Below are 27,518 nucleotides of genomic sequence, written 5' to 3' on the forward strand. Positions count from 1 at the left end.
TCATAACATATTCCAAGACGAGATAACACGAGGTACGGCACAATGCATTTATATGGATCTGCTCTATCTGCATTGTGAATAAATATATTTTTAGGTCCGACGAGTTGAGCTTGATATGACTTCAACGGTCAAAAAATAATTTTGATTATCCCGTACAATTTGGATCAACTTATTAATAGTATACATTAAATGGCATTAAAGGTTATATCCAATTAGAAAATTGTTGTCTAGGTAACGTTTACGAAATAGACGATCGAATCGTGTACCGGTCTGAGAAAGTCTAAATCCTTTTTAGCCTCATCACTATGTTAGAAGGAGAAGTATGGCGGGTTTGTTCACCCCTTCTTCGGGAGATGTCGGAGGGGGTCGGACTGGATCGGGAGGCTGCGTCGCAGAGCGCGCGCGCGTACCCGGCCGCTTCGTCATTGCGACGGAGGCTGTCGTGTGTCGGCGCTGGCCCGTGCGAGCGCTAGTCCGCACCGCACCGCACCGCGAGACCGTGCGACACCTGACCCGCGAACCGTCGCGTACACGCCCTCGGAGCCCGGGAGAAAAGTGACCCGAGTCCTTTGAATACTGTCGTTGATCCCGAGACGTAACTGATAACGCGCGCAGTGCATGTGCTCGTCGTCCACGACTTAGTGAAACCGATACCGGGACCGGCGATTGTGGCGCGATGTAAAGAAGCCGCGACCGTGAATCTATGTGTAAGTTGGTGCGTTGCATGTGTCAGTGTATCCGCATGGGAATAGTTGTATACCGGTAACGATTTTCAGCAAGTCAACAGCGCATCCCATGGCGTAAGGCATAAAATGAATGGCTTACGAATATGGTGACAGCTTAAGCTTTAAAGATAGACGTTGTATTTTAACCTCCACCCGGAGGGGATATAGACGCGCACGTGCGCTGTTGTTCTTTGATCAAAATTAAAACGATCACTAGTTTTCTCGCTTCCTTTATTTGTTTTTTAGGAAAAGTAATTAAAATATACCTTACGTATAATGTTTATTTCATGGTAGTAGAGATTCGTAATCGGTATAAATCAATAAATTGCAAAATGTATATCTTTCTATGTAAAGATGCAATTATAATGTAGCCCACAAAAAATATATACGTTATAAGGCACAGCGAAAATAAAGAAGTACAATTTTACCGTCAAAATCGTGAATAATTTAGGAATTTATTTTGATATTGGCGTTTATTGTATCTGCATGTGAAGTATGGCGATTCTGATTGGTTATAAAACAATCTTTTTTTTAAATCTTTTATTATGAACAATACAAAATATGTTGCATATATATATTTGCATCTCTTATTCAATTTTGTTACTTGTATTTTTATCGCTAATTGTTTATTTAAATAATTATAATATAAAATGCAGTCATTAATTGTCCTTTGTTAAATTGGTTTTGTGGTAAACATATATCATTTGGAAATGAATATGTTGGCTCGAGTGCTGAGTTTATATGAATATATTTTAGTTTCAACCTTAGTATAAATACAGATTTTATCAATTTTAAGGTATAATTATTATGAACAAATGATAATTAATCGGTGTAATGTATACATTTTAATACTGCATTTCGTTTCTATTACTTATCCGTATAAATATTATTAATTTTGAGCATTAATTCAAAATGTTTGGCAAAAAAATTTGTACTTTAAAGAAAATGAAAGAAAGAAAATAAACATTTTATGAAATAAAATCTTAATTATAAAGAAGATGTGATGTATATAATTAATCTTTTGCTTGGTGGTGAATGAAAACATCGTAAGGAAATCTGCATGCGGCGGATGAATATCTACTGCGTGTGTATCCACTAACCCGCTTTGGAGTAATGTGGTGGAATAAGCTCCAATCTTTCTCCTCAAAATGAAAGGTGGCCCAGCATTAGAACATTTGCAGGTTGTTACTTTACTACAGAGAAGTAGTTAGCGATAGTTATAAAAATACAAGAGTAATTAATTTAAATCCATCAAACCACTTAAGAGAAACCTGGCAGAGTTACAGTAATCTCTCTCATTAGTCGAAACAGATTTTTCTCTAAAGCGAAATATTAATTTATTTTGACACGACGATGTTATGAAACTAAGTAATTTAGGTTAATGTGTTTTTATATTATCCTTAATGTAGGCAATTTATAATTTCATTCTTTTCACACTGAGGAGAGATCGTAAATAATAACAGATCTCTCCGTGAAAAATGGCTTTAAGTTAATTGTTATGAGTCTGGCCAAATTTTTTGGGTATTTGTTTACTTGTAAGCAGTTTTAGTAATGAATGTTATGAAGTAAACCATTATAAAAAATTTGGAGCACAAAATAATTATCATGAATTAATATTTATTAATCGCATTAGCTTTTTTTATCTTTGATGATTTATAACAAACACATTTACAAGATTCTTGCTGTAAACATTGTTACTAAGAGAATTAAAACGAAACAAAACAGAACTCTGCAGTAGGCATATTACGAAATGTCTTCTTATTAAGAGTCGTTATGAACTAAGCTTGTGTACTTCCTACGACTCTTCACTGCACGTTACAAGACCAAGTCGTTTTTCTGCATTCAGATTTCTCAAACAGCAGTTGTTAATTTTTTGCAAAGTAACGTTCTCAGTTTTATGAAACTAACTGGAATAGGTTTTATATTCGCTTTGCGCGTTTTATAAATTTGAATTTTATGTAAATTAATACTTTTTTGTTTTATAAAACAACCAGTAATATTATAGTTTTTGATATTATTATGCCACTAAACTACCTTTTACAATCAATACAAAATTTTGTGTAAGTGAAGGTTACTTTATAGAATACTCTGTTCAATAAAAGAAATAATTCACAAAGTCAGCAGTCAGTGGCTTATGTTCAACGGAATGATTATAGGAATGAATATAATCAAACGACCTTATAACCGGTCACTCGCAAATATAACCTTTTTAGGTAGTCCGTAAAAACGTTTTATGGGTAGTATTAAATACAATGAACGCCATTCGCCGATAACGCTACAGTGAGCTTGTTTACTATGAAGTGAAAAAGTTGAAAGATGATAGAAAATCAAGAAAAGCATAAGCCGATATTAAATAAAGAAATTTATCTATCTGAGATGCTTTCACTTTATAGTCATTATTATAATGTAAATATATAATAAATATATCACAATTGTTGTCACAGAAGACCGTTTTTTATAGTTGTCGTAGAATGCCTCATAGCTAATTATAAACATGTTGTATAATGGTTAAATATAACATATTTTCTATATTTACGCATCACCGTTTGCCAGCCTAGTTATGTATTAGCGTGCAACCTTGTGCTTCGTCCTTATACCGTATTTAATTGCTTAGCCTCGCTCAGCTTGGTCTCCATCGTGTGAAGGGCGCTACGCAACGATGTGAAAACAATGATTGCTTATTCGTTGAACGTCATTTGAGTAAACTTTGTATTATTTTTTTTGTGTAATTTAATCGAAATTTGACAAAGGAGTCCGTTTGGAATTTTTGATAAAATATGAGTTCATTACGGGGTCTGTTAGGTTTTCCTAAATTGCTTTGAGAAACTTTATGGCTGTATCATTCTGAACCAATGAACAATTTAGTATTTTTTCAACAAAATTAGATCGATTTCGTGCACGCCCGTCTGGTTAGGTACCACCCACTCATCAAATATTCTACTGCCAAGCAGCATTACTTAGTATTGTTGTGTTCCAGTTCAAAAGCTGAGTGAGTCAGTGTAACTATAGGCACAAGTTGCATAATATTTTAATTCTCAAGGTTTGTAGCGCATTGGCGATGTAAGGAATGGTTAATATTTCTTACACCACCATTGTCTATGGGCGGTGGTAACCACTTATCAGATGGGGCATTTGCCCATCTGCTTATTATATATAAAAAATAACAATAATTAGGATTTCAGTAGTTCACTCACTCACACCGCTTTAGCTTCCATGATAATACTGCTGGTTTACCTAACGAAATATGTTTATTTAATCTTTATGTGTGTATCTTAATGTAAACAGCATTTCCGTGACTAAGTGTTATTCAAATCGAGTCAAGTATAGCGTTGGTGAGTTACTTACCTCTGTGCTCTGTGTACGCTTTAATTAACCTGGAGCAAAGTAAATTGCTCTAAAGATAATATTTAGGAAGATAATTCAAACCAAGAATTGAGAGCAACAAGAGTGTTTTTAATCCTTTTAAATAAACGGACTAACGATATTTTGTTTTAGTGCTCTTTGTCAAGATCGCTTTAATATATATAGTTTCTTTCTAATTAATTAGTTAATTAATTAGAAAATTAGATATATTATAAAAACCACGTATCACTAACAGCTCATATTTTTTTACATTTAAACATAATATACACAATAGTAATGTATTAAAAATAATTAATTGTTTATGTTTTTCTTTAGATTTTTTTGATGGGTAAATGTGCTATGGTCGGGTACTTGAAGGCATCAAAAAGCCTTTGTTTAAGTCGTCTGACCTCTTTTATGGGTTAACAAGGTGCATAAGAATATAATTCTTACTTTCCGTTACATCTTTTTCTTCTTGTCGCTTTGAGCATACTATATTTTCCTATTATTTCTCATTACCTAATATTTATTTGTTAAAAATGTTACGGTAGTATTTGCGAGTTAATAAAAATAACATTTATTTTTATTATGATGTGTTTGTCTGGGATTATCTTCTAATTCAAAAATCAAAATCAAAATGTACTTTATTCAAGTAGGCTTTTACAAGCACCTTTGAATCGTCATTTAACAAACTATTTAAAGTAAAGCTACCACCGGTTAGGAATGTAGATTCTACCGAGAAGAATCGGCAAGAAACTCAGTAGTTACTCTTTTTCAACATCTAAAAATACAGTCATGTTAGTTAAATACAATTATATAAGTATGTCATGTCTCCTGCCTGGAAGTCAACAAGCATTAGCTCTACGCTTTTTATCATCAATATAATCTTGTTATTATTATGTTATGTTATTAAGTATAGAATCGTTTTTATTTCGCTAAAATAGTTGTGTCTGAAAAGTAATGATGCTTTACGTTTAGGTAGGTATATTTATACGGGTTTATAATTACAGACATTGACATTTTGTCAGTGTTTTCTAAATTCTCCCCAGTATGTTTTATTCCTTTAATATTGTTAGTATTTAAGATTTATTATAATTCGATGTATAAATGTTGATGATGTTAATTTTAAACATCCGAACTAAATATGTTTCGAAATAATTATTACTGTTCTAATAGAAACAAAACTATGCAGACATTTAAACAGACCAAAATAAATGTTACCGTATTCATAGAACTAGTTTAACTATAGCTAGTTAAGGCGATGTAGGAAAGCTTTTAGCAACAGTGAGTGTGCTCACCGGTCTGCCATAAGCTAGTTATATCAATGGAATATTGGTATTAGTGTAGAATAAGGAACTGTTTAACTACTTTCCAACGTTTTATGATTTATTTCGCAGCGTTTGATTTGTGATTGCGTACGTAGCGCTTCTTTAGTATAAAAAGGTATAATTGATTACATAGATACTGCTTATTCTACATAACATAACCTTTACTCTGTGGGTACTTTCTCACTGACTCGTTAATTACTGCCAAGAAATATAAGTTCATATGCATATGAGTGAGTAATATAAGAAAATAGGCCATATGTATTAGATTTCACGTAAACCATTGACGTTATCTGAATTTGCTAATTTCTCTTGGATTCGCACAGAGTCAATATCCATTTTATATTGAACTATTGAATTTTGATTATCGCTTTGGGATGCGATAATCAAAGTTCAATAGATATGAATAATTACCATTGATTATGTATGTTTATGTACTATCAGCTTTGAAATAGTAATACGTGTATGTTTTGTCCCAAAATGTGTTTAATTAATAAAGTAATATGACGATTTTTTTAATTAAAATTAACTGACTCGAAACTATTTTCAAAGCACGGCAAAGTTGGTATTGAATATTTTTCTTTCAGTACACCAAAAGGTTCTTAAAATCTTATCATACATACTTTCATAGTAAAAGAAAACAATTAATTCAAAAAGTAAATTGGTTAAAATATCGAATTTAAATTGTATTTATTATTTAAAACTTAACAAGCTTGTACGTTAAATACTTTTGAACCTACAATACTCGTCCGATCAAGGTAGATGAGAATAAAAGTTGAAAGAGATAAACAAGAACGATAGTACAATACGACGACGTATAACAAAAATACGATAAACTTTTCTGTATTGCGATTTGTGAGTTGTGCTAGAACATTTGTCGTTGCGTTTTCGAAAGCCAGAACAACGAAAACATTTCAGGAATGAGTGGTTGTCACAAGCAGGTACAAATAAATGGCGAGTGTTGCCGTGACGCGGCAGACGACAGGTTGGGAATTTCAAACGTTAGTGAGGCATCAGCCGCTTACGTTATTCTGTCGGGTATGCTCACATGATGCTCGCCGTGTAACTTGTGGATTGACATTTCAATTGCGACTGCTCGATTTATTATCTTTCAACCAACTTCGGCGAATTTTAGATATGCCAAAAGATGCTCACAATAACCACGCTAAAATATTCTATGTAATAACATTTTGAATATTAACTTGTAACAATTTTTTTTTTGTATATTTTTTATTCGATTTTTAAATTTAAATAATACTTTATATATTAAAAACGTTTTATAGATCGTTGCTTCGAATGATTCATAAAAAATATCTAGTCTCGGATATAAATGCCAGGGCAGGCGTTAGAAAGACGTCATAAAATATACGAAAGAAATTGAGCTACACAGCAGTATCTATTTCATTTTTAAGATCGATTATGCGCTCTTTTATTATAGTCAAAGTAGTAATATACGATTATATATCTAATAATAAAAAAAATATTATAGTATTGGCAATAATAGAATTATCCATTATTAAATATTAAAACTAATTTATATCGTTAATCGTATAATTTATTCACTTCAGTTTTATAAATGTAATTCAAAGACAAAATTAAATACTAACTTTTAATTAAATATATTTGTTAGAACTTTAGCGTACGTAGCTTTTATTCGGAATAACTCTTTGTCATATAAATAACAGCTCAGTTTTTTATTTCAAAATACAATATGTTTATTTAAAAAAGATACTGGTAACAAAAGAGCCATACACTTATCAAAATAATGTCAACGAAATTTTTCATGCGTATAACGTATCAACGAATAACCTCTTTTTGGCCGCCAGTTTCGGCTCCGTCCGTGAAGCGGAATTGCTAAAATATTTTTAATGTACATGCCTCTGTTGTGGCAAAATATTTACCTCGTTAACATTTTATCTTATGATGAAAACTCATACAGCATACCGCAGGATTATTGAATTTTTGTTTCCGACATTTATTAAATTAAGATATATATATAATGAGTTAAAAAACCTATACAATTTCTATATTAAAAAACGAATGTCGATGCCATTTAAGTCGGTACTTCAATTGTTAAAATAATATAATAAAAGTAACTTGGAGAGTACCCGACTGTACGGCGCAGCTAAGAAAACTCGTCGCAAACTCTATGTTTGTATAAATTATAAAGAGTCTGCCATATATTGTGAACAGAGACATCCTAATAATAAATAAGTATCGATCGTTGCGCCTTGCTACTTGTCTAAGAGCGTGGATTTATATAGCTGGGAGTGCACTCCTCTTCTTGACCGACTAAGGATGTATTATGTATAGCAATGATTGCGTATATTATTGTTAGTTGTAGTTTGTTGTTTGAACTGATTCTTTTAAATATATCGAATGAATATTTATCAGTTAACATTATATAATGGGAAACTGCGCAGACAAATATGTTTATACTAGTTATTACCCGTTTCGCTGGGCTTTAAATAAACCTGAAAAGGGGGAACGGACCGGCGGATATATATATGTATATTTTTTTTTGTAAAACTAAATTCGGTGTATTATTTTATTTATTTTTATAAATTGAAATGCGTCAAAATTTATCTCCATGTCATAAGATCACGTGAACACACTCGAACACAAATCGGAAAGCTATTTAAAAAAAATCGTAGGTATATTTAGTAAATAATGTAGGTATGGGCAATATGAAAAAAAAAACAAAACAATATCGTAGTTGCTTATTACACACAAAGAAGTATTTGATTTTATAATTCGTATAAATTATTTGTTAAATAATGATTAGTTATAAGAAAGAAAAGTATTATTCGTTTTAATTTATTCTCTTAATTATTTTCTATGTGGTTTAGTCACAAACTGTAGGCATTTTTACTTACATTCTATTCCTACATATTTATTGAATGCCTCAATTACTCGTCAGTTAATTTTAACAAATAATTAATTGATAGATTTGAAGAAGTATCAACGGCAAGTTACGACACAAGAAATCTAATTCAGAACTAGTTTTTTAAGTAGTTTTGTAGTAAAACAACGAAATATTTTAATACATAGTAGTCGGGATTTTGTTTAACTTGCTAATGATTCACTTATAATATAATGTAAAGTTCCAATTTAATTCAGTACTTTGATACGCTTGATATTGAATACTGAAGCGGCATTGTTGCGCAGGCGCAGGGCGGTGAGAGGAGGCGCGCGAGGGCAAGATGGCCGCGCCGGCCAGCTGATAGCATGCGGGCGGCGGCGCGCCGGCCCGCCCCGACCTAGCCGATCGCACCACGAGCGCCACATTCACGGGTATGTTTATGTACTAATTTAAAACGTACAACTTAATAATTAAATTATAATAAAAAATGAAATATCGGTTATGAAAATGCATTAAAGTTTTCTTTACTCAATGAGCCTTAGCTTAATTCTGGCCGTAATTTAAACACAAAGGTTTTGTGGTTTATCTGCACCAGCGCAATCGTCCAAGTTAAATAATTCAGTGATTTGAAAAACTTCGAGCTCACAATTTCTTATTTGACTTCTTTTTATAAATTGCACATACAAACAGAATATAGTCGTGATGAAACTTGATAAAAACTTATACTGAATACAACAAACTTAGACATCTAAGATCAACACGCAGTTTATCAACTTCTAATACTTACAAAGTCCGATTAGATATCTTGTGCCGTTTCTGTACTTATGTAATTCGTATTTTTAACAATAAGATCTCTCGTTCTTGATAAATAAACTCCATTAACTTTTAACGTTCAGCTTAACTTTGAAAGTATAAATTAATCTTGATATTTATCTGTACAAGTGTTTGAGATTTGTCGTGAAAGTTTAGGAGAGTAAACTGAGAGCAATAACTTTTTTATGAGATTTATAAAATTCAAAAATTTTAAAACACAGTATAGACATCCTTATGTTTTGGAGATTGCGAATTCAGCCTACCTAATTAAAATCAAGTTATCCTCATAAAACAATTAACTGTCGTACAGAAATGGAAACTAATTTTTAGCCATTTTGAGTGCTTTAATATATAAGAATTTTCCATTGAGTAATAATCCTTCATTGCATTGAATTAACTAAAAAACATTTTTTGCTACACGACTCTAGCACATCAGTCTTTAGAGTTTTATTAAAAACAATTCATCGTCAAAATGAGACTATAAAGTTAATATATGATGCATCACGTACAAGGTTGAAATTGTAACTAAAATTAAAACGATCTTATTCACTCTAGAGAGACTTAATTCAGCTTATTAAAAGTATTGTACTGTTTTAATCATTTATGCATTGAGTTTCCTTCTAAGTCTTTCGGTACAGACCTCGGTCGCTTATTACACCTTTAATGAAATGGCCCTACCATCTAATTAGGCGTGGGCTGACGGGCTAGCGAAATTGCCTGTCCTAAAAAGTTTTGAACCGTCCCACGTGTATGCTGTGTGCAACTTAAAACAGTGATATTATACAAAAAGTTAACCTCCTTTCACTAGGGAACTGTCGAAGTTATATCACATTCGATATAGAACTCGTTATCTCAGTACGCGCTGAGCTCACCACTTCGCGTTGACTTTAGACATGGAGATATATTTTTTTATCATCCCTTGAGAGGCCTTTCTTTTTATGGTAATTTTCTTATATAAAAATTTTAATTTTTAGTATTGTGTTTGTGATTATGGTATTATATAATGATATATATCTGGATGGAGCTTAATCAATTACATATACATATTCATTTCAATATATTTCGATTATATGTATTAAATACAATTTGAATTATAAGTTGTAATTAAAAAATAATTCAATTATAGTTATATAACTTTAAAACAACTGGCAATGCATATACTCAAATTAAAAATAGCTTAATGGCGTTATGAGTTCTCATTGTAATTATTATACTTATAAAATTGTATAGCTTCAGCCGAATATTATTAAATAAAAATCCTTTAAACCCCATTAATCCATATACATTCGCAGAAAGTCTGCATAGCAACCGACTGTGTAATCTCTACTGAATTGCATGCATGAATAAGTAAAGGCAGCGAGCAAGGCGCAAGAAAATGAGAGATTTTCAGGTTATTTTGTTAAAAGGGCTACGCTGTGCACAACAGGACGTCCGTACATATGTTTGTTGAGGACCGTGTGTGACCACTCGACAAAACTTTCCCCTAATGTAATGGTATTTATTTGCACATTCTCTGAGAGTAAATATAATTATCACAGTAAACGTATTTAAATTTGTATACTTGCAGATATGGTCGTGCTACATTTTATAGCGTGAATAATAATTAGTTAATTAACTTTATAAGTGGCTATTAATTGAAACAATCAATTTAAAAAAAATGATTTCTTATGAAATTCTAATCAAAATTTTGTGTAAAAAGTGCCATAATCGTTTGATGTATTCTTTAAAAAATAGCTACAGATAGTAACAGACAGACATAAGACAGATATAAGAGTTTTAGTTTTTTATAATTAGTTTTAGATTTTATAATTGTAAGAGGTCTTTATGCAACATAAGCGTAACAACAAATTTGTGGGATAGAAAATAAATGCGAGTGTTAAGCGTTATGGAGTATTCAAATTAAAAAATACACGTCTCGATCATTTTTATGATCGCGACCTAACTTTTATTAGTGTACAATTTCACTTCCTAAACTAGGCAACATCTTAGCAATGTAAATAATATCAAATAATACTTGTTATATTCCCAGTGGCCGTCTAATATAAAGTAGTCCATCTACTCGTCTGACTTCTAAGAAAAATGCAAAGAAATATCATGTATCTATCGTATAAATATTTTCGCTATTACTTATCTCTCACGTATGAACACAACGAAGGGCTAGTAGTAATATTTTAACTCTGTTACTTGGTCGTGTATAATCATATTATATGAAATTATTTTTATCCGTCGTAATATCAATACAAAGCTAAAAATGCTAATATTTTATTTCTGTCCGTGTGCTGTGGTGTAACAGGAAATAAAGTTATACGCAGGGAGTAATTGAAAATGATATTTCCAAGATTATTTGAACTTTGCCAAGTCGACACAGCTGCTCGTTGTTCATAAACAGATAATATAAGAAAAAAATGATCTAATTTGCGCCTAGTGCATTGTTAAAATGTTTTGTAAAAGACCAAGTATATGAATAATTATCATAGCTTCCCAAGTCAGCAGTAGTGTCTAATTGGTGGTAAGGTTTTGTGCAAGTGCGCTTGAATGGGTACCACCCACACATTAGCTAAACAGCAATATTTAGTATTTTTGTGTTTCGTGTAATGGGTGAGTAAGGCAATGTTAGGTTAGTTACATTGACTCGCAGGCACAAAGCACATTATGTCTTAGTTCTCAATTTTCTAACCTTAATATTGGTTAATATTTCTTACATCGCCAATATCTAAGGGCAGTGGTGATTACCATTAAGTGGCAAATTTGGCTGTCCACCTACCTATTAAATAAAAAAAAAGATTCAAGTGCTTTCAGTTCATGTTTAGATAGGATATAACTGACAGAAACATATATAGATCTTAGAATTCTTTAGGAATATAAATTCAAATTCAAAACTCAATTCATTCAATTAAATTGGGATTTGTAACTTATTATAAAAATAGATGTGTGTGTTTCCTTGATCATATCCTAATTAGTATTTTAAATACAAAAGTGACTTTGCTTGTTACGCTGCGCTGTCACGAATTAACTGCTCAACCGATCATTATAAAACTTTCCTAATACACTGACGTCATCGTCGTCCGCTAACTAGTTATTTATGATTATTTTTTTCGAAGTATATGCTATGTACTAACCATGAGCCCAGGTAGCCAAGTAAAAAAAAAGGAAAATGGAATTAAATTAACACGGGAAGTTCCTTTGTTCCGATGTTGTGTTTTTGTTTTAAAAATGTATATCCACTGCAGTAATTTCGCGGAACACGAGTTCCTTCTGTTGATCCACGGTCAAGTAGGATGTAATTAAAACTGTGTTTTCCATTTGTTTGTTGAGGATTAGAGGTGGCAATATTTTATTTAGGTTAATTTCAGTGGTTCGTCACTGTCATTGTTTACTTTTAACAATGTTAGTGATATTTATAATATTTTGTATATTATTTTGAAAATAATGTATAGTTTTATTGTATTTGTTTATAATTTTATAATAAGAGTAAATAGCTTTATTAAAGAAATACGTATGTTTTTGCTAAACTCGAGATGATTTATAAACACAAATTAAGCACATGAAAACTTATTACTGTAAATGCATTTGCCAGGATTTGAATGCGCAATATTCGATTAAGATTCACGAGTTCTAGCCTCTGGCCTATATCGGCTTCTGGAAATATATGCTTTGTCGGAAAAATATGATCTTTGAATAATTTGTTCTAAGACTAACACAAAGCATTTACTCGCCTATTTTTGACATCATTATGCATTGTATGAAACACAATGCTTTACAAACATGAATGTTAACGACATTCATGTTTGTAAATAAAAAAATAAAAAATTGCTACGATACCAATTAACAACTGTTTATTTAAATTATAAAACAAACCTAAGGGGAATACCGTTTCACTGATAAAAGCTAACTTACTAAATACAGGATTCCATTTTCAAATCGTAGTATGCAAAATTAAATTGATCCAATGAATTCATTTTTCAATTTCCTATCCACTCATGACATTGCGACAAATGTCAACAGAGTTCGTTTTATTTTCTTTTCGAATATGAACTTTATTCGATTCGTATTCCTAATGTAAATACACAACTTCCAATATGCGGCTGCTGTAACGTAGAAATGTACACACGTGACAGGTACCGGTTAAATTGTTATTTACATATGCTTTAGTAAGGTATTGGGTTACCTTACCTTCTTATGTCTACGGTACTTTTATAGTCTATTTGCTATGTATATTTTTGTACCGCTACTGTACCATGTCATGTTTATATATCAAGAGCTTTTTCCTTATTACTGTGTATAGTAAATTTCTTTTGTTTTTTATTTAGTTAATCTTACTTCTTGCATAATCATTAGTGCGCAATAACGACTTATGTTATTTTGTTGTATTTTATGGATACTTAGTATTTGCACAAAGTTAGTTCTATTTTAAATGGGTTTTCGATACTTATATTTTTTATAAACGATTATATTTAGTTAAAATTGGAAATATTAATAATAATATATAATCATATTAATATTTGAAATATAATATGTTATTAAATTTTTCGCAGAAGCTTAACCTTGTAAGACATTTTGGACAATCTCTGCACAAGAGAATTTCAACACGCAGCTGCGTCTCTCGTTAAACGTACATATATATGTAAACATACTGTCCTTAATACAAGCGAGTAAACTCTAAAATCAACTTAATTTACATCCTCCAGTTTTCCTCGGCTGTCTCAAACTGAATTTATTATGAGCGGGCTTTGATAATGTCCAAAATGCATCACTTGGGTTCACGGCGAGGATACGTAAAGCACATACCGGCCCTCGTAAACTACACTTGTTTACGACCTTAGCCTCCAGGAGTACCAACACTCCCCTCATAAAATAGGAATAGGCCTTGTGAGATGATGCGCTTCTCGTGCAGATATTACATATATCTACGGGACGTAGCAATTGTTACCTTTTACCATTTCAGTTATGTTGAATATATATATGTTACTATGAGCCAATGGTTTATTTATAAAATTAAAAATGGTAGGGCTTTGTGCAAGCTCGATTATTTTGGTTCCTTCCACTCATCAAATATTCTATTGCTAAAAAGCAATACATATTTTTTTTTTGTGTTCAAGTTACCATACGAACATGAACACAGATTATGTAACTACAGGTACAAAGGAAATAGAATCTTAGTTCCTAGATTAGTAGCACACTAGCGATATAAGAGATTGTTCATACTTCTTACAGAGCCAATGTCTTTTGCAAGTATATCTAATTGCCAGACTGTCTTCCTATTTTATTTAAAAAAATCCTTCAAGAAATTCAGTAGTTACTATTTTTCGGCAATTCAATTATGACTTTTTAATTAAATGAAATAAGCGCATGATATATATTTGATATATTTTTTGTTATATTAGAGATATTGCAACAATGTATTGTGTTCACTTGTTGGTAGGGCTTTGTGCAAGCCGCCTAGGTAGGTACCACCCACTCATCAGATATTCTACCGCCAAACAGCAGTACTCAGTATTGTTGTGTTCCGGTTTGAAGAGTGAGTGAGCCAGTGTAACTACAGGAACAAGGGACGTAACATCTTAGTTCCCAAGGTTGGTGATGTAAGGAATATCATATATAGGATATCATAAAAAAAAAGAAAATGTGATCTGTGTTGAATTAACGAAATCGATAAATGCAATCTGGTTAAATGTTATAATACTTGAACTTTATTTAAAAATAAGTAAAAGCAAAAAAGCTAAATCGGATCTCTAACAAGAAAAGTTTAGTTTAGGAGTTCTAACCTTAAACCATTGACAGGAAACATGTGAATTCGAAACGGAACAAGACTGGTCAATAAAACTTTTTATGTTTCACCAAACTTCACTTATCAGCTTCGCGAGTAAAACTTCTTTAACCCAAAGTGGGCTATAATTTCTCGAAATAAGAATGCGATATTACTTAAATATCGAATATACGTATTTTTGCTTTAAATTAATACTTGATAATATGATTTGTGACGGTAACTACTGAGTTCCTGGCCGGTTGTAAAAACTACATTATCTGTACAGTAAATTATTTTGTGTTTTCTTTAATATGTTTTTTTAACTAATAGTTTTATTAAAATCTTAACATACTAATATTCGAATACAACTACTACAATTATTCAAATTTGGAACCTATTTCTTTTTTTATGTCGTTTAATAATCTAAATATAAATGTATAGGAATTGTATAATAATCTAAACTGCTCTGATGTTACATTATCAACTTAAATCCGTATACGTAAGCTACAAACTATAAGTCCACCGTAATTGGTTTGAATTTAATATGGATGTGTTTATAAAATAATCCGACCGGAGGTTAATAGTCATAGGTGCTTCGAGTGGTTATATCCGCTTAATGCTAGCGGGATAATATGATTGCGAGCGGGTACCACTTACTAGTCTGCTATTAAATTATACGCCTTGGTTTGGGACTTATTTTATCACTTATAAAACCGTACAAAATATATCAAGTATGACGTATTCAGCGCATTTAAATCTAAATTCTATTTGGTATTAATTAATTAATAGGTATATTGTATTTTTTTTACGCTGGCAACACCAATTTTTATTTCTTTTCTAGAAGTATTTATACTTTTCTTAAAATTATTTAAATCGATTGATCAAAACTAATAATAAAATTGTTTCTCTCTTTTAATGTAATTAAATATAAGATATCAAGTGAATATTAATTTGTTACTGTCGTATACGTACCTCAACTATTCATCTGATTGAGTTGAAAGTTTCTGGACTGAGCGAGTAAGTGAAGGTATCTAGGGCTGAACGTACAAAAGGTAGCTCGCAAGTCGTATTTCATAATTTAATTACGAAACTTTTAACACAATTGACATAATTGATTAAAAAGGAGTCATTGTCATGCGCACCGAAAATAAATTAAAAAAATAGAGTAGGCATTATATAGTAGTTACGTCGATGGATATATTTTGGTTATATTTTTATTTAAACAAAGCGTTGTTTAAGAACCTATGTATTTCCAAATATATATTTTTTATTTTATCAAAGCTACTGGCTATTTATATTGGGATGTCAAGTCCTTCTAAATAATAGACGGGAAGGGGAGGTCAGCATATTAATATATATTCCAAAATCAAAGTGGCCCTTATCGACTCGGTTCGTTTTACCGCTTAGAACACACACGCGTCACGCCGCTGGATGTTTCGCTTTGTACCCATCAATAACTTGACGATCCCTATTTGTTGTGGCTATCGATATGTTACTAAATAAATTGCACAATATTTCCGAATTTCGCTTCGTTTCCATATTGAATTGTTTATTTTTATTTCATACAATTCGCTGTCTGACACCAATGTATGGAATCGGCAAATGTATTCCACTTAATACGTTAATAAAAAATGAGGTATTTAATTGATTATTTAGACGAAGATTTGCTTGGAAATTTTCAAACGCACTTCGTAACGGTCAGTTTTCGTTTTTTTTTAATATGATTAATTATTGAACATAATGTAGGCATTCCATTAGTCAATATATATCAAGTTATTAACAGATGTATCCGTAAAGGAGCATCTGATCAATTTCGTTGAATTTAATTTCAAAAATATTGAAAGAAATCAGATATTTAAATAATCTTATGCTGTCACCGAAAGCCAAAAGAATATTTGAATTGAAAACAGGGAAATGCCAATAATCAGATCCAATATAAATCAGAGTCAGTTCCGGCGCAAAAAGGCGCCTTCGACGATTTCGATGAGTACTGAATATACGTTCCTATGTCGCGATAGATAGAAACTTGAACAGGCTTTAATGAGATTCCCTGGAGATGACGTAAACCGCCAGTGAACACCAACTTTATTCTTCCTTTTATCTGAGCTCAGAAGTTAGTTGGTATTCTATTTACACGGTTAATAGTTAAGACGGTGTAAATGATGCAAATGATGTATATAATGTTCAAATTTGTATATAAAAAAGAAATATTTAAATTGGTAGGGTAATAAATATACAGGCTTATCGGTTCTTTTCTATAGAATTGTGATTGTGATGGTTACGCGTGGAGCTGAAACGGTAATGTATGATTTGTCTGTTTGTTTATTCTTTTATATATTTATTATCCATAAATAATAATACTCAATGTTGTTGCGTTTTGGTTCGAAGGATGTGTGAGCCTAAAGAAATAATATGTTAGTTCTCAAGGTTGGTGTTTGATTAGTTGGTGGCCTATTGACAATATAAGGGACGGTATTTCTTAAACTGCCAATGTCTATGGGCTGGTCTCTTAGTGCCAAATTAACCATTTGCCAGTCTATCCTATACTAGTTTTAATTTTATTCTCTTTATTGTACACATAACATGAAAAATAGATCATTAAAAATCCTATTCAATTCTAATTGAAGTTATACGTGTATAAAAGCGGACTTATTTCAAAAAGAGATCATAGCCAGTGAACCTTAGAGTACTGCTCTTATAAGTTCTGTTTCTGATGTGAAAGTTCAAGGTCAAATAAACGAACGTTATGTGTAAATTTTCTGACGTATTGAATTGCCTTATCTATATCTCATATTATAAATGCGAAAGTAGCTCTGTCTGTCTGTCTGTGGAACATTCACGACCGACCACTGAAAAAAAATTGATGAACTTTGTTATATAGCAAGCTTGAACTCGTGAATTTATATTTGTATATTAAAATGTGTCTTACGTGTCAAAACTGTTTAAATATTTTAGAGATTATTATAATAAGGTTAAACACAAACAGAACGTTGCGGAAACAGGTCAAGTGTGTGTACTTCACATAATATTTTAAGGACTACTTCTAATTAGTTAAGATATTAAAGCCAAGTATCATGAAAATATTTTAAAATATTTGATAATTCAAGTTTTATTATTATTATTTAACGCTTTATCACGAGAAACAATACCCAGATAAAATAATATATTAAAATTAAAAAAGACATTGTAATTTAAAAATAACAGATAAATAATAAGATATATACAATTACAGATTAACATAAGCCAAAATACAGTGCTAAAAAGAAAAAAAAAAACTCGGATATAATTATGCAATCTAATTACGTGTATCTACATTTATTATCTTTACATCCGACCTGTAAGCGTCCCAAGCACGTCCTTTACGATAATGACTATAAACTAACAACAAACAATACACACTTGTTAGGAAACATACATAACACACGGCGACCCCGCCGGCGAGATTGAGGTCCCTTCATTACGACCCGTAGAAGCTTAAGCGTATGACGGCGTAATACATAGCTCGCGTTATGTCCTCTCTCCTAACGGTGACGACGTTCTAAGCCGAGGGGCGGCCTTACAGGAGGCACTCTTAGAACGTGCGTATTCTGAGCTCTTAAGTGAACTCACAATCTGGCTGGAATTTCAGATCTTCTCACGCCCGGTGACGCAGTCGTGACCAGGGGGGTCAAAATCAAATACAATCAAATTAAATATCATTAAATGTGTACATTAATATATAAAATTATTCAATTGATATGCTATAATGAATCTTTCTGAAAATAGAACGATGTTATATATTTTTTTTAATTGTACCGCATGACCTTTGACGTGTTAATAACACGTTTAAACAAACAAATTCTTTACCTTTGTATAAATGCGTTTCAACTTCTTTTTAAATAGAATACGAAAGAATGTTACGGATAATTTCAAAGTGTACGTGTGTGAAGTGTGTGTAGCAGCATGCACGGTAAATTATAATGTAAGTTATAATCTTCTGATTGTAGTGCTTGGGCTTTGTGCAAGCCCGTCGGGGTAGATACCACCCAATTAGCATACTTTCTACCAAGCAACAATACTTAGTGTTGTCCTGTTCCGGTTCTAATGGTTAGTGGGCCAGGAACAAGGGACATAACATCTTAGTTTGTGCTATGTAAGAAATGATTAAACATTTTTATGACACCAATGTTTATAGTTTGTGGTGACCACTCATCATTAGGCCTATTTGCCTGTCCGCCTAGTTAGGCGAAAATTAAAAAAAAAAACTTATAATTAAAAATTATATAATAATGTGTTAATAGACCATTCATATATTAAGTCAATAAATCCTTCTTGAGACAAGGTATCCGTTGCTATAATAAAATTCCGCAGACATTTCTAACTTTGCCGTTTCATAGATTCAAATCATTTGTAAAAAATGCATTAGTAAAGAAGGCATATTATTCAATGCAAGATTATACAGATGAGAAAAAAAGATTATACAGATGAAGCGAGGAGTTAATACTTATTGACTTCCAGGCAGGATATATTACATACATATATAATTCTATTTAACTAAAATGACTGTGTTTTTAAATGTTGAAAATGAGTATCTATTGAGTTTCTTGCCGGTTCTTCTCGGTAGAATCTACATTCCAAACCGGTGGTAGCTTCACTTAATGTAGCTTGTTAAATGACGATTCAAAAAGTAGTGCTTGTAAAAGCCTACTCGAATAAAGTATATTTTGATTTTGATATGATATGATATACTGGTAGCGATGGGAAAGTCGCAGGTTCAATCCTGACCTTTAATTATTATGTCCACTCTGACTGAAGGAAAAGTAGGAATATTAGTGATTTCTTAAAAACAGGCATTTTTAATATTATTTTCATCGTAGTCATCATCATCATCAAAAAGATCCTTTATAAAATAATTGACGAATTACAAGTATCATAAAACTGCGAAAAATAGTCTAGACGTCACCCGAGGAGGGGCTTAGGTTAGGTTAAATGTTAGGTACTCTTCGTCTTTTTCTGTACCTTTGATGAACTGTATGCTAAATTTCAAGAAAATCGGATGAGTAGCTAAAGACTTCAAAGCGTAACAAATAAACAAACTTACTTTTGCATTTATAATATTAATAGGATATATTAATAAGAATAATATTAGTTAGGATGTGAGGTATTACATCAGTAATTTGTATTTTAATCAATACCATAACGGCGGACATGATGGACGTTCGCCTCGAATGTGCTAACAGCAAGTTAATTATAGACAGCCATAAAATATCGACAGATGGGCAGACTTCTCCAACACCGGCGACGTAATGACTCGATAAAATGGAAAATTTTTCACTTATCTGCTTTATTTCGCCGTGTATGGGTATTAACTTATTTCCTGTAGCAGCTCCTGGCACGCTGCCAGATCAGAAGTCAGGAAACTTTACTTTTGTATTCACTAATCATCCGTTTTCTTTCTATTTTAATGATGGCTACTTTCGAAATCAATGTGATTATGTTTTTGTAATGTACTGGATATATTAGTCGATAAATTATTAATACGAAAACCTATAACTCATTATTATGTAACAATATATCAATCTGCCTCTTTGGTCAATCTAACTTATCAAAAACCTAATGACGTGGTTTGTGTTTTTATGACAACCGACATATGAATATACCTTGACCTTTGAATATATTTTGATATGAGTAACAATACCATCTACGCACACTCGAAAAATCACTTGTTTAGCATTTGAATCAAAATATGATTTAATGTTTATGTTCAGTGCTGAAATAATAATTATATTTAACAATCAAACTTGAATCGTTTTGATTGCTTTACACATATAGTCCATATTGAGCTAGTCCACAGGTATCGAGTGAATCTTGGAATGATCCTATCTTTAAATTGAAAACTTTCAAATAGAATAACTTCTTATATTTATGGAATTTATTAAATAAACATCCGCCTGTATAATATTTATTCGAATTTTACTTTAAAATAACTATCATATTTAATTAATTCATTTATAATTATGAAAGTGATATAAAAAACAAAATGATGCTTAATCTAAGTTCGGCATTTTAAGTGAAATAAATAATATTGATTGAATTTATGTAATTATGTATTTATGTAATTTATGTATGATACTGAAAAATGTTTAAAAGTTAATTGAATTGAAATGAAAGGTTGAATTAAAATATAAAAATTTGCATAATATATGTATATATTTTATTTATTAAATAATGTTTCGAATAAAAACTTTCCAACGAATCACTTCTTACTGAAAATCGCTGACGATGCCACGCTTCTGTTCAAGTTTAAGGTTTATGTCGATCGCATTGTTCCCCAAACTGAAATAGCTTCGAGCCAGACTACGATCCGAATTTGTTCTGAAGAGATCACTTTGCTATTTATGTTAGTTTATAACTAAGTTCAAGATCTATTTTAAAATATACTTATGTAGACGCTCAGTACGAGGCTATCCGATGTTTTTTAAAAAGTACATATATATTAACTTGGCTTTTATCTAAAGCTATAACCATTGTGGGATTTACATTGAAATTATGCTCTTAACTTGAAATATAACTTTAAATACGATATATGGATTAAGTTTAGTAGTTTAAAAATGCTAATATTAAAATATACCTAAAGAACTTCTGCATTGTGCTTAGTTACATATGTTTAAAGAATTTACCGACATGATGAAAAATTCTTTAAATAATCTGTTTATAATTTATCGAACTCGTTTCTATAGAACTATGATTGTGATGTTAATCACGCGTAGAGCTGACATGATGAAGGAAACATTTATTGTAATTAAATTCGAATATAGGAGAGTACAATTTAAATTCTTATTGACATATCTAAGGTTTTTGCATATAAGTATCTACTTCAAATAAAATAGATCTTGTTTGTTATGAATTTAATAAAAGTTGAAGGGATACTGTAAGTATCCTAAGTCCTATAACTTTGCAATTCACTTCGTATAGTTTTTTAAAGTTTTTTTTTATTATTCTTTCTTTTATCGTCTAAACAGTTTTCAAGAGCTTTTTCTAGGCGATTGAGTATCGAGTTGAGAACTTTGACCTACAGTTCAGTCACCCACTAAGCTTCATTGCAGATCGTAACGCTTCAAGGCTCTCCCTTAGAAAATTGTATTTCTCTTTCAACGGAAAATTTTAAGTAAATGCAACACAACGGATTCTTTTGTTGTGACTTCTGAGAAAACTTGAATTTTATTTACAATAAAAATACATAAAGACGTTTTTAAACGAGCTTAAGAAAGAACGAGTGTAAGCTACACCAGACACTGCTGAATGCGTCTAAATAAAAAAAGTAAAATATAGTAACGGATATAAATAAGTGTTATTAAAAAACACGACACAAAGTAACCAATTATTTTTCCACCGTTTGTTTTAGTTAATTTTTCATTCAATTCAATCGGAATTTTTACTAAATGACAATAGAAAAGTGCTTGCAAGAGTATACTTTAATAAAATATATTTTGGTTGAATTTAATGTTGTAGTATATTTAATCAAAGGCAATAGTATAATTATTGGTCGTTTGGTTTAACTTGGTGGTAGGGTTTTGTGCAAGCCCGTCTGGGTAGGTACCAGCCACTCATTAGATATTCTACCGCCAAACAGCAGTACTCAGTATTGTTATGTTCCGGTTTGAAGGGTGAGTGAGCCAGTGTAACTACAGGCACAAGGGACGTAACATCTTAGTTCCCAAGGTTGGTAGCGCATTGGTGATGTAAGGAATGGTTAATATTTCTTACAACGCCAGCAACCAAAAAACGCCAACAAAAAATCTGCGTTAAACGATTAATTCCAAAATAAAAGATTAATGATTTTTATATTAAAATTAATCTGATAGCTATTATTTGATCGATGGACTAATTTTAACCGAGTTAGGTATTCTCGTGGCTTTAAAAGTTGGAAAAGTGCCTAAAAATTTAACGTTGCTGTCATTATATTTCGAGCCAAGTTAGGAAGATGTAAAGTTCTGATAGAGTTGAGCGCGGACGTCTCTATAAATTTGCTTCTTATGCAATTCTGTGATATTGCATTATTTTGTTAAAACTCACTTAATAATTCTATTTGTAAGACGTTTTAGTTGGAACTTTAGTAAATAATCTATGTAATTAAAATTATTTTAGAGATGTTAATTTAATGTTAGGTAAAAGTGTGTGAGTGTTTAATAAACACAAACCAATAAGGTTTGTTGATTAAAAAAAGCATGTTTTCTTAATACAAGTCAAAGTAAATTAAGAAATAGAGTACCTGGAAGATTTCTTGTTTACAACGTTAAGTTTCAATTTTATTTACAACTCTAGAAGCCGTTCTAGTTAATTGATTTAAAGATTTCCTTTTTTCTCCCGGCAGCGCGATTCTAGATTTATTTCTATCTAGGATTTACAAGAAAACCAATATCCTCCCTCGAGACCTCGACTTACGTGTAAATATTTATTTAACGTTATTTTAATTGTCATTTATGAAAATAATTATTTATAAACACTTCATCTCTTACTCATTCCATCGGTAAATTTGTGTAAATTGATTTGTATTAAGTTTCATCAATAATTTGTCTTCTTAAATTATATTAGTTCGCTAGAATTTCAAGACTGCGATTCTGAAAAAAAAAGAAAAATATCTTTTATGTAAAGTATTTAAACTATTGGTAATTACGTTTTAATGATTTTATTTAAAAAAAATACATATACATTTTTTAATTGCAGTAGGAGACATTTTTTTATATTAATAAGGATATAAGTTATTTTAAACATTCGTATAATATTATTCAGCTTTAAAACCGCAATCACAACCATACACTGCAGTACTCAAAAGACATTATGGCTGTTATGTAATAAACTTTGCGCATATAGAAGCAACAATGAAGTATACTGGAAAAATTACAGTCATAAATTCACTTAACATGCGTCATAAAACAAAAGAGTGGTCTTTAGGTAACAAGCCTCCAATATTTTGTCCACTGTACTCGTACTTCTTTGGATGAGGTTATCTCGCAGGCTTAGCGGCAATTTACAAAATCTGCTTTCTCTTAACTTTGTTTTGGCCGAAAATCGCTACGAGCTTTAAGTTTATGAGTCTTTGTTACAATCATTTTGAAGTGCAGCTTCTTTGGGCGTGATTTAAATAAAACTTTAACGTTTAATTTAAGTTTTATCTTTCTTTTAATGTACGAACAAATGTGTTTCATAAGAATGTCAGTACTATACTGTTATATGACATATTTAAATATATGTTGTAATACCTGAGTGGCATTTATAGCATAATCCTTATCCTTGAATATAGAACTAAAGTTTGTTATTATTCTCTTAAAATAAAAAGGGTTCCAGTTTTATGCTTAAATGTATTTGTTAAGCTGATAAAAGCCTTTTAATAAAAAAAATGTTTTTTTTTGTTTTTTATTGTCAAGTCCTTTTTTTGTATTAGTCTGTTTTAAGATGTTATACAAACATAAAGTAATACATTCGATTATTTCTTTTAATTGAATTATTTCGTTAGTTTTTGTATCGAATTTATGTGATGAGGATTAACTGTTTTTAAATATTTGTATGATTAACACTTATAACATAGTTAATATCTCTTTCACAAGAGATATATAACATTTCCCAGTAAGGCCTTGTAAACTAACATAACTATATAATTTACGGTACTATAGGTTTCCATAATGGATCCTTATAATTGTGACGATCGTTGTAGACATTACAAGGTATAGAGTAAGACGATGTCTCCCTTGCGCGTCGTTCAACCCATATAACAGTTTCTAAATCAGAACAAGGATTATATTGGAAATAGTATCAAACATGTTAAGCTTAACTTCCATTATAAACAGTCTCAGTTACTTGTTGGTTGTTTCAACCTACAAATTCAATTGTATACTAGCCAGCCAGGCTTTACGAAGCGCAGCGAGTCCTTTTTATTATTAATTAAGTGCAAATTTTGAAATATAATTTAAAATAAATGAACTGAATGTCTCCTCGAGAAATTTAAAGTGGACAGACCAGAGTCGCAGGAATTAGCATGAAGCAGTACTGTTCACAAGTTGATTATGTATTACAAAAAATAATACGTACATTTATTTATAACTTTCATTACTTGCACAAAGAAACGTTTTACGAAATTTACTTTTAATTATCTCACTGACCCTTCAAACAAATAGGTTCAAACTAATAAACAATCGAACTCGAGAATATTAACCGAAGATTTCACATGTTTATTCACCAGCGCGCATTGGAGCAGTTTGGGGGAATGGGCTCCAAAACTTTTTACAATAAATAAGGATGTCCAAATAGGTATTTTCCTATTCATTGTCAGTATCGTAGTGTATTATATGAAACAGGTATATACTAAAATACATTCGTTCGTCGACACTTCTTTTCTTCTCTCCATTCTGAGGTATCTTTTCTAGTGTCCGTTATATCCTGAACCCTTATCACCGGTTTATTGGAAACTGAAAGGGCCAATCAATTTCCTGTTCTATTTTTATCGTCAGCTGTTATGAAGTGCGAGGTGAGAATTGTTAATTTTGAAGGTAATTCTGATATTACGAAATAATTTGTATTAAAAATTTGTATTTGTGCTGCATGGATTTTTTTCTTTCCTTATTTATATGTAATTTAATTGTGTATCACTTACAAGGTTGAGACTAATGCTTACTAGAGATTATGTTTATATTTTGAAAAGTACATTGTTTGTTCGAGGAATGGAAGAATATCTACTTACAAGCTAAATTAATAACTCAAAGATTTCGTAAAACATTTGTTTATCACTCGCTTTCTTTGTTGAACGTTTTATACTGGTTGTCGCCCGCGGTTTTGCTCGCTTTTTGTTTGTCAGTTATTAGGCATAAAAAGCCTATGTCCTTCCTTTGAGTTAATTTTTGCTTAATACCAAATTTCATCAAAATCGATCTGTAGTTTGGCCATGAAAGAGCAACAAATCGACAGCTCCATTCGAAGTTATAATATTAGCATAGATAATATAGACAAATTAAAAAAAAAAGAATATATCCTACAGGTAATATTGCACCTAATTATTCAATCTTGTTTTAATAGGTTCGCCAGTTTCGGCGTGAATGAGTAACAAAAGCGCCATCGCACATGTTTATATAACATGTAATCATAATAACCAATCTGTCTGTAGTATCTGGACAATAGAATGCTGTTTAATTTACGGAACAGGAACCAAAACTAAATTTAATTTAATTGGATTAGAAGTTTTTATGTTTCACGTCAAAATGTTAAAATTAGTTTGCATGAGCAAATAACTTTTAATTGAATGCGCAAATAATAAACCGTTTCAATAAATTACCCAATTGTTATCAAAATTATTGAAGCTAATGTGGCAATTAGCAACTCACGTTACTATTTACTTACGTAAATATCAAAACACTTTGTTAACGTTTAATGTTATGTCTATTTTGTATATGACAGATAGTATTTATTTAACTATTGTCATAATCAAAATAGTTCATGACAAGTTTCAGTTTTGTTTATAATTTTAATTTGAATAAATTAATTGAATTTTCATAATTCTAATAAGCATTACAAATTAGTAAAAAATAAAAGATTGTTATTATTTTATTTTTTATAACTTATTTATCAAAAAAATTTAAAAGTAACTGCAATAAGGATTTATTGTGTTTTGTATATTTATTGTGATTTATCAAAAAAAAAAAAAAATTAAGCAATTCGACGTGACTTATTTGTTATACTTAATAAATTTTCTACCAAATAATAAGAAAGGCGAATTTAAAATGCTTTTAGGATTGTAGTTATTAATGAATGACAGGTTATTTGATCTTGTCATTTTTTCATTAGGTACAGTTAAACATGCCCATAAAACAAAATAATGTCTTTGAGTATTGTCTTTATAAATATTTGATAACATGTTATGTTTTTTTCCATAATTGTTTATTAGTTATGATATTATTGTTTAATCTAAATTCTAAATTTAAGGCTGAACGTGTTACTTGACATATTTCATATATGTATTCGCATCGGCCGAAATGGTTTGCAGGAAATGAACAACAGACGCAGTGCAGGAGATACAAGTCTATATTATTGGTGTTTCAGAACTGGAATTGGTTTTCAAAGCATTCGAATTTTCACTGATTCTTGCTATCTCTGCGCTATACAATTTTTCTTTTTGCTTCTTCAAGTTGCTTTCGAAATGATTTCGAACATTCACATTTTTTCGTAAGTTTTTGTAAATCAAACATTATACAAATTGGCTCAAATAAAATTATTATCACAAAATTATTATCACAGTCTGTAATCAGGTGACAAAATATACCAACATACTTATTGCCGTTGTTTAGCTGGTGTTTGGATAAATACTGATTCCTCTCTTTATGCCATTGATGTGACATTTGATTGGTATAGTAAATAATGATTTGCAACAACTAGAGTAAACATATAACTCTGGTGTTAAAATGAATATCATAACGTATTCAAACACAAACATCATAAACAAATACATCTTGTACATAGTAGGCTAGCTAGGATGAGAATATTGCCTACATTGATGTTTTATTTTTTATATTGTTTATATATGGAAGACTTCTAGCAGGTTATTATAATGTAGTTTGATGTTGCAGGCGCGCTGGAGGGCGGTCCACTGGGCGGCGGCGACGGCGGCGGCGCGCTCGGCGCGCTGCGTCCTGCCGGCTCGCCGCCCGCGCCCAGCCTCGGAGCCAGCCGACATAGTC

General features: G+C 31.2%; 1 long non-coding RNA gene across 1 annotated transcript; it reads left to right on the top strand.

Moving 5' to 3' along the window:
* The first annotated feature begins 443 nt into the window (after window positions 1–443).
* On the top strand, window positions 444–27,518 carry LOC113392690 (uncharacterized). Its single transcript, XR_003368417.2, has 3 exons — window positions 444–707; window positions 8,561–8,686; window positions 27,408–27,518. It is a non-coding gene; the product is annotated as an uncharacterized LOC113392690 (long non-coding RNA).

The sequence above is a fragment of the Vanessa tameamea genome, chromosome 5 (genome assembly GCF_037043105.1).
Source record: "Vanessa tameamea isolate UH-Manoa-2023 chromosome 5, ilVanTame1 primary haplotype, whole genome shotgun sequence".
Taxonomy (NCBI): Eukaryota; Metazoa; Arthropoda; class Insecta; order Lepidoptera; family Nymphalidae; genus Vanessa; species Vanessa tameamea.